This window comes from Thalassophryne amazonica, chromosome 4 (assembly GCF_902500255.1).
Source record: "Thalassophryne amazonica chromosome 4, fThaAma1.1, whole genome shotgun sequence".
Classification (NCBI taxonomy): domain Eukaryota; kingdom Metazoa; phylum Chordata; class Actinopteri; order Batrachoidiformes; family Batrachoididae; genus Thalassophryne; species Thalassophryne amazonica.
Window position 1 is genome coordinate 34584067 of NC_047106.1, and position 10311 is coordinate 34594377.

Consider the following 10311-nt stretch of genomic DNA (forward strand, 5'->3'; position numbering starts at 1 on the left):
TTCCCTGAAAACTCCCTTCTGTCTGATCATTTCTTAATAACATTTACATTTACTCTGATGGACTACCCAGCAGTGGGAAATAAGTTTCATTACACTAGAAGTCTTTCAGAAAGCGCTGTAACTAGGTTTAAGGATATGATTCCTTCTTTATGTTCTCTAATGCCATATACCAACACAGTGCAGAGTAGCTACCTAAACTCTGTAAGTGAGATAGAGTATCTCGTCAATAGTTTTACATCCTCATTGAAGACAACTTTGGATGCTGTAGCTCCTCTAAAAAAGAGAGCTTTAAATCAGAAGTGCCATGACTTTCTTTGCTAACAAAATTTTAACTATTAGAGAAAAAATTACTCATAACCATCCCAAAGACGTATCGTTATCTTTGGCTGCTTTCAGTGATGCCGGTATTTGGTTAGACTCTTTCTCTCCGATTGTTCTGTCTGAGTTATTTTCATTAGTTACTTCATCCAAACCATCAACATGTTTATTAGACCCCATTCCTACCAGGCTGCTCAAGGAAGCCCTACCATTATTTAATGCTTCGATCTTAAATATGATCAATCTATCTTTGTTAGTTGGCTATGTACCACAGGCTTTTAAGGTCGCAGTAATTAAACCATTACTTAAAAAACCATCACTTGACCCAGCTATCTTAGCTAGTTATAGGCCAATCTCCAACCTTCCCTTTCTCTCAAAAATTCTTGAAAGGGTAGTTGTAAAACAGCTAACTGATCATCTGCAGAGGAATGGTCTATTTGAAGAGTTTCAGTCAGGTTTTAGAATTCATCATAGTACAGAAACAGCATTAGTGAAGGTTACAAATGATCTTCTTATGGCCTCGGACAGTGGACTCATCTCTGTGCTTGTTCTGTTAGACCTCAGTGCTGCTTTTGATACTGTTGACCATAAAATTTTATTACAGAGATTAGAGCATGCCATAGGTATTAAAGGCACTGCGCTGCGGTGGTTTGAATCATATTTGTCTAATAGATTACAATTTGTTCATGTAAATGGGGAATCTTCTTCACAGACTAAAGTTAATTATGGAGTTCCACAAGGTTCTGTGCTAGGACCAATTTTATTCACTTTATACATGCTTCCCTTAGGCAGTATTATTAGACGGTATTGCTTAAATTTTCATTGTTACGCAGATGATACCCAGCTTTATCTATCCATGAAGCCAGAGGACACACACCAATTAGCTAAACTGCAGGATTGTCTTACAGACATAAAGACATGGATGACCTCTAATTTCCTGCTTTTAAACTCAGATAAAACTGAAGTTATTGTACTTGGCCCCACAAATCTTAGAAACATGGTGTCTAACCAGATCCTTACTCTGGATGACATTACCCTGACCTCTAGTAATACTGTGAGAAATCTTGGAGTCATTTTTGATCAGGATATGTCATTCAAAGCGCATATTAAACAAATATGTAGGACTGCTTTTTTGCATTTACGCAATATCTCTAAAATCAGAAAGGTCTTGTCTCAGAGTGATGCTGAAAAACTAATTCATGCATTTATTTCCTCTAGGCTGGACTATTGTAATTCATTATTATCAGGTTGTCCTAAAAGTTCCCTAAAAAGCCTTCAGTTAATTCAAAATGCTGCAGCTAGAGTACTGACGGGGACTAGAAGGAGAGAGCATATCTCACCCATATTGGCCTCTCTTCATTGGCTTCCTGTTAATTCTAGAACAGAATTTAAAATTCTTCTTCTTACTTATAAGGTTTTGAATAATCAGGTCCCATCTTATCTTAGGGACCTCGTAGTACCATATCACCCCAATAGAGCGCTTCGCTCTCAGACTGCAGGCTTACTTGTAGTTCCTAGGGTTTGTAAGAGTAGAATGGGAGGCAGAGCCTTCAGCTTTCAGGCTCCTCTCCTGTGGAACCAGCTCCTAATTCAGATCAGGGAGACAGACACCCTCTCTACTTTTAAGATTAGGCTTAAAACTTTCCTTTTTGCTAAAGCTTATAGTTAGGGCTGGATCAGGTGACCCTGAACCATCCCTTAGTTATGCTGCTATAGACGTAGACTGCTGGGGGGTTCCCATGATGCACTGTTTCTTTCTCTTTTTGCTCTGTATGCACCACTCTGCATTTAATCATTAGTGATCGATCTCTGCTCCCCTCCACAGCATGTCTTTTTCCTGGTTCTCTCCCTCAGCCCCAACCAGTCCCAGCAGAAGACTGCCCCTCCCTGAGCCTGGTTCTGCTGGAGGTTTCTTCGTGTTAAAAGGGAGTTTTTCCTTCCCACTGTAGCCAAGTGCTTGCTCACAGGGGGTCATTTTGACCGTTGGGGTTTTACATAATTATTGTATGGCCTTGCCTTACAATATAAAGCGCCTTGGGGCAACTGTTTGTTGTGATTTGGCGCTATATAAAAAAATTGATTGATTGATTGAACTACTGAACACACAGAGACAATTCGGTGCCTGTTAAGAAGCTCTGCAGCTCCAGTTTCACCATCAAGAAAAACTAAAAAAATTTGAATGAGCACATGCCCAAAAGATGCCAACGCTTGTTTTCATTCAGAACAATTACACGATTAAACTATTTCCTCACCAATCAGCCACCCATCATGCACCGTGCCAGCCTGTAGCCTGTTCCCAACCCAACGCATTTGTGCATCACATATGATTTGAACATTGATGGAATCAAAATGTTTCCTATTAATAAAAACAAATTCATCATGTGATGGCGCCTTTATAGCAATGTGTGTACAATCCGTATCTCCGATTACATTAGAGTAACCGGCTCTCGCTGCAAATTGCGCTTTAATGTTGGAATGTGATGTACTTGGATGACATTCGGATAATTGCGCTCCACACAAAGCTCAGCTCAAGGTTAACAGGCACACTCCTGACCAACTGGCCAGCTCCCACTGAAATGCCCTGTTGCTAGCAAGCTCAGTGTGGTCAGCAGCTGTGATGGCACAGACAACCCCTGACTCCTCGCCGTATTGCGCACTAGGCTGGCTGCAGTTCTGTGCACAACTCCAGTAACACTAACTGAAACCGGCTAATGAGCCAAATGTTATCATTTGAAAGTAAATCCTTGCATTCCCTGAATATATGCTAATGTCAGATTGCACTATTTGCAAGGTCTTCTAACAATGTTAATGCAGCCATTGTTTATGCCATTTTCCTCATCAGTTTGCGCATGCTTTTATGTCCACCCATATAATTGCAAACATGTGGGTGTGTTAATTGTTCATAAGTGTGTCTCTAATGTGCACATCGCTCTGATGACTTCTTGTTTTCAGACTATTACTCTTCTACAAGTCGGCAGAGAACAATAGCTGTAGAAACGTGTTTACACCAGCCATGAACTTGATGTGGTGCATTGCACATTTCTACGGTCATTTCACTTTTAATACATCTCAACATTAGCATTGAGTCGGATGTACGCCACATTTTTGTGCATACACAGTCTTTGTACATGAGGTTCCTGGAGCCCAAATACAATATTTGGCCATGGCACACAGACCACCTAGCAAATCCACTGGAGACATGGGTTTGACAAGCTGGCTGTAGTTAAGTGCACATCCACTTAAAATCACTCACTCAAAGTTTTACTTGCTAAATTTGGTGCCCAAACCAGTACAATTCAGTAGATATAAACCAAAACTAATAAATAACAATAACTCAATCAATCAATCAACTTTTTTCTTGTATAGCGCCAAATCACAACAAACAGTTGCCCCAAGGCGCTCCACATTGCAAGGCAAGGCCATACAATAATTATGAAACACAGTCTACGTCTAAAGCAACATAACCAAGGGATGGTCCAGGGTCACCCGATCCAGCCCTAACTATAAGCCTTAGCGAAAAGGAAAGTTTTAAGCCTAATCTTAAAAGTAGAGAGGGTATCTGTCTCCCTGATCTGAATTGGGAGCTGGTTCCACAGGAGAGGAGCCTGAAAGCTGAAGGCTCTGCCTCCCATTCTACTCTTACAAACCCTAGGAACTACAAGTAAGCCCGCAGTCTGAGAGCGAAGCGCTCTAATGGGGTAATATGGTACTACGAGGTCCCTAAGATAAGATGGGACCTGATTATTCAAAACCTTATAAGTAAGAAGAAGAATTTTAAATTCTATTCTAGCATTAACAGGAAGCCAATGAAGGGAGGCCAACACGGGTGAGATATGCTCTCTCCTGCTAGTCCCCGTCAGTACTCTAGCTGCAGCATTCTGAACCAACTGAAGGCTTTTTAGGGAACTTTTAGGACAACCTGATAATAATGAATTACAATAGTCCAGCCTAGAGGAAATAAATGCATGAATTAGTTTTTCAGCATCACTCTGAGACAAGACCTTTCTGATTTTAGAGATATTGCGTAAATGCAAAAAGGCAGTCCTACATATTTGTTTAATATGCGCTTTGAATGACATATCCTGATCAAAAATAACTCCAAGATTTCTCACAGTATTACTAGAGATCAGGGAAATGCCATCCAGAGTAACGATCTGGTTAGACACCATGCTTCTAAGATTTGTGGGGCCAAGTACAATAACTTCAGTAACTGATAGCAAACATGAATATACTGGTCCACATTAAAGAAAATGGCCTTAACATATTGAGAACTGGTGTTGCCAAGCTACGAGATTCCATATAACATAAGCAATGGAGTAGTAAGTATTTCCAAAAACCGCTGCAGTGCACAAAGCTTACAAATGCATTTTATGTAGGTGTTTTTTTGTATTTGTGTTTTGGCAGGGGTTGACCAAGTGGTTAATGCACTTGGTTTCAGTTTGGAAGGTTCCCAGTTCAAAACCCACCCCTGCCACATTTCTCCACATAATGTGGAGTTGCGTCAGGAAGAGAATTGTGAAACTTGTGCCAATTCAACATGCAGATCCACCTCAATTTGCTTTGGCGACCTCAAGTGCAAAACAAGGGAGCAGCCGAAGGATCTTTTTTTAGTGTGTTTTCTGCAGTTGGTAGCATCTTAATTTGGAAGTGTTGTGGCATTGCTTGGCTAACGTAGATGAGTTTGTCTTTTCGAAAAGAGCAGAAATAAACAAAAATGTGCAACGCCCAAACTTTTTTTGCTGCTGTTGTCAATAAAATCTGCTGTTATCTTGAGGGCCATTGAAACATCAGGTTGTAAATATAACATCTATGAACATGTTTTCCTGCAGCGGCCACGATAAATCATCAGCTGTATATTTGGATCAATATGATGTGGACTGAAGCGACAGGTTATCAGTAAAGGTGGCAAATGTTTACTGACAAGTGTGACATTTGCAATAATTTCCACTCTGCCACAAGGCAAAATAATGTACTACCTTGTGTTTGCATGCACCATTTCATTTCCATTTTCCATAAGGCTCCATGAGTGCGTCACAAGTTAATTAAATTAAAAAGGTACAGTGAGCAGTCCACTCACCATTATATTGTTTTTATGTTGAGGCAGTGAGAACGCAACAAAGTAAACGGCAGAGGCAGCAAAAAGAAACTTGTGGTGAAACAATTAAGGTGAAAAGGCAGCAGCCGTAACCGTTTAAACTGTTATGTGACGCCTGAGGAGAGAATATTTTGTCAGGAGACTCTTCGAGCCTGAACCTGGAGCGCTGGTGTCAAGCTGCAGCGGTTTAGCCGTAGCGCTGCGTTGTGTCAACTTCTCATAACCTCCTGTCTCGGCTGTCACATCGCACTTCCACGAACGCAGCTTATTAGCACAGCTTGTGAAAGTTAAAATCATTCTCCTGTGCTCTGCCATTCATTATTCCCATCTTCACTGCCAACATCTAAATGCTTTCCCACCTCTGCTATTCCACAACTCTGATAATGAGGTCATTATTTTCATCAACGTATGCATCTTTTCTAAACAAAACATTAAAGTGCTTTACAGTGATATTTTAAAAGACAGCTATTAAATCAACAATGCTTTATATGCTTGATTCAGATTCATGCAAATTAATTATTTGTTTCCTACAGGAATCCTGTTTGAATATAAAATCATATAGGAATCAGAAGACCTACATGAACAAAAGCCTACAAGAATGTCTGTCTGTTGTCTTTTGCTGTATCTCCTCCCTTAGTTTTCTCAATTACAAATAGCCATTTTGTCCATATACAGTAGCTAGACCTGTTCAAGGTCTAGATCCTTAGGGCATTTTGGCGGGGCTGGAGAATGAACAGGAATATACTGTACATACAAATAAATGCTTACAAAATCAACTCCAGTTTTACAGTAATAGTTTTGTCATTCTAACATAAACCCAATGTAGGAAGGTTTGTGCATAACGTGGCGTCTACAAGCGCTTGGGGTGCTAACTAAGTCAAAATTTTGTCACAAACTGATGACTGATACATTAAATATATTTGTTTAATCAATCACATGATATGGTTACTCACAGGAGAACTCCAAGGCAGCACACAGATCACAACAGGATTTAAATGGATTTATTGACCACAATTTCAAATGTACAGGCAGCGGTTAGGGACAGACAACGGCTGAGGTCTGAGTTATGCTTCTGGGAGAACAAGTGAGTGGCAAACCTGTGCATTGGAAATGATCACACACAGGGTATTCACAGGCCCATGTCAACAGAGTGGCAAACTTGGCAGAGTTACGCTTTATACACCAGTGTGGAGGCTGGTAAGTAGTTCCACAGTCGACAACATTCCTCTTCACTGTAATTGGACTTAATGATTAGAGTGATTCAGTTTGGCAGGCAGAGTGTAGCGGTCGATAGTCATGCCAGAGGTCAGAACCGGGGAATCCAAACAAAGCCAAGCAACACCAAAAAGGACTAATCCGATCTTGAGGTCCCACCACAGGGTCAAGGGCAGAGACAGACAGAGGCAAAGACTCACAAGACAGACTTTTATAAACCAGGGAATCAGAATCAAAAAATGCCAGAGAGATCAACCACAAGGGAATGAATAAAGTCTAACACAGACCTTCAGTGGAGAGTCTTAAGTAGGTGGGGCTGTGATTGCCCAGGCAGCAGCAGCTGTGCATGAAAACAGGTGCACTGTGTTATCAAGACTGCAAGGGATGATGAAACAAGTCCACACAATGTGATCAGATTGGTCTTCACAATACAAAATTGCCATTTTAAAAAGATAGGGTTGAACCTCCATGATGACACTATGCCATGTTATGTTATAATGTCATTTTTTTTTAAAGCACATTATTTATCACTTTTACCATTTACTGTCCGAGACAGATTGGCATCTGTCCAGGGTGTAACCCACCTCACACCCTTTGACTGCCAGGATAGGCTCCAGCTCCCCGTGACCCTTTGATTGGAGTAACCGGATAAGGAAAATGAATAAATGAATGAACCAAGTAGCATAAAATCAACAGTCTTTAAGATGCAGCAACTGAGCCAGTTTGGTAAAATCAATACCCCATTAAAGTGATCTTATAATCTCTGCAAAACCAATGTCTAGTAAAATCATACAGGAAAAACTTTGGAATCTGTTTGAAAACATTTCAGAATCCTATGGTAGCTAGATAGACCTTTTTGAGTAGTCATTTGAGGGAACATTGAAGAGGATAAATCCCATTTCTTTTTTATTTTCTTAAACTCTGCTGAATTCCAAAGTAGTTCAGAGCAGTTAAAGGCAGCAACATTCCTGAGTTAGACCTGGAATCCATAATTTGTGAACTTGACATATGTAAATTTCTTTTTAAGTGATCCCGTAAAGTCAAGTCTGGGAGCATGCTAAACCCTAACCCTAACTGTGGTTTTGTGCATTCACCACACCAGAGAAATGCATCACCCCATCCTAACCTATCAAAGGAAACCATCTGTCTGCTGCAGCTGTGTGAAACATGGGCATCGCCTTGGCCTTCTCCAGCAGCAAGAATCCTCAACACTGAAGCACCTACGTTCTGGATCATGCATAGAGAAAAGAGCCACATGGTCAACATATCAGTGCTGATGCTCCCCCAAAATGCAAGTGATGCCCCTCATGTTAGGCTCCCTAAGCAGCTGCTTATTTGACACAAAGTCATTCCAGGATCCTCCAAATAGACCAAGTACCCAAGACATCTAATTGTTGCCTTAGGTCATTGGCTAGTGTCCAAGTCTCACCACCGTGAACAATAAGACAGCAAGCACCAGCACCTGAAAGACTTGGACCTTCATTATCCTGCAGAGATATTGGCATCACTATACACTTCTATTCAGTGACCTCATGGACTCATCCCAGGCATCTCCCAGTCTCAGAGGTAGAGGACCAAGACACATTAACGTCACTGCTGAGATCAGTGAATGTCTAGAATTTCTTTTAGTTGCATACAGATAGACTCCCAGAAGTCTTTGAAAGTCTTGTGGTCTAGGTAAGAATTCATGACAATAGTACTCAGTCACCCTTTAAAAGTCTGATGATATTCATTAGACTAACATTACCCCTCTAAGCTTTTGTTGACACAAGGTAGGATGAATCGACACTTTCATACTCAAAGCAGCCTATTTGTCACCAACAACCCATGCCTAGTTTAAATTCACCTGTCTATCAGATTCTGATGCTTGGTTTGGACTTTAGCAGATCATCTTGACCGTGTCTACATGCGTAAATGGACAGAGATTCTGCCATGTGATTAACAAACACCGTGTCTGCTAGTCTGTCCAGATCATGCTGACTGTACGCGACACTGTGAACAACAGGTGAAAAAATGCTCCTGTATTGCTAAATTTTCCTTTCTGCCAATTTATCTGCAGATTCATTCCTCAGCTTGACCTCGCCATGTTTGTTTAAAGTGGGTGGTCAAGGTATATTAAACACCTGTTGATGAATACAACACATCTGAGAGGCATTTCAATTGATTTTCTTTCCTTACCCCTCAGAGAATCCAAATCTGGCAATATTCACGCACCCTGTTCCCTTCTGCATGTTCTCTCACTGTCTGTTCATCTCCCATCTGTGCGAGGAGATCTAATCTGTTTACATCCAGCCCGTCGTCTCCAGCTTTCCCTCACCATCTATCAACTGTCCCTGTGACTCGCTTCCAGTCTGTCCAGGGCCGCAGAATTGTTTACAAGTATATGTCTCTTTGCAGAGTTGTATTTGCAGAGAGGATCTCAGAAGGTTTTTCTGTTCCATCCCAAAATATGCAACACAAAGTGATGGCAGACATAAGGCTCTCTGAACAAAATTGGTAATTTTTTCAGAACATGATTCACTGCTTTAGGAAGGTTTAAAACAAAGTCTCTTTAATAAATGATTCAGTGTTTAAAAATATTTGAGATACCAAATGGAGCAAATGGTTTAGTAAATGATTCACAGTTTCAACATGTGAAATGCAAGAGATTCCCTTTTTTTATCCCCCCGTACAAAATATGGGGGGTATAGCGATCAGCATGTCTGTCTGTCCATCCGTCTGCCCATTTGTTTTTGATTGTTAGCGCAGTATCTCAAGAACCAGTTGACAAATTTCATTCGTATTTACTGTAAGTGTGTACTTGGGTGATCCCTTGGCACCAGTCCCTTTTGGTTACCTTGGGATTAATTTCAAAGTCACAACGAGATATTCAAGATATTGTCACCAGTCACTGCCATCTTTGTTAGCACGATATGTCAAGAACCAGTTGACCAATTTCATTCATACAACCCAATTCCAATGAAGTTGGGACGTTGTGTGAAAAAATAAAAACAGAATACAATGATTTGCAAATCCTCTTCAGGCTACATTCAATTGAATACACCACAAAGACAAGATATTTAATCTTTAAATTGATAGACTTTTTTGTTTTTGTGCAAATATTTGAACATTTTGAAATTGATGCCTGCAACATATTTCAAAAAAGCTGGGACACCACCACTTTGTGAACAACTGTGTGAAAAAAATCTTCCAACAGTTTAAGAAAAATGTTTCTCAGTGTTCAATTGCAAGGAATTTAGGGTTTTTATCATCTACAGTCCATAATATAATCAGAGAATCAGATTCAGAGAATCTGGAGAACTTTCTACATGTAAGCAGCAAGGCTGAAAACCAACAGTGAATACCTGTGACCTTCGATCCTTCAAACGGCACTGCATTAAAAAACAACATCATTGAGTAAAGGATCAGAAAACCATTGTCAGTTAACACAGTTCGTCTCTACACCTACAAGTGCAAGTTAAAACTCTACCATGCAAAATGAAAGCCATACATCAACAACATCCAGAAATGCCGCCGCCTTCTCTGGGCCTGAGATCATTTGAAATGGACAGACGCAAAGTGGAAAAGTGTGCTGTGGTCTGATGAGTCCACATTTCAAATTGTTTTTGGAAATCATGGATGTCGTGTCCTCCGGACAAAAGAGGAAAAAGACTATCCAGATTGTTACCAGCGCAAATTTCAAA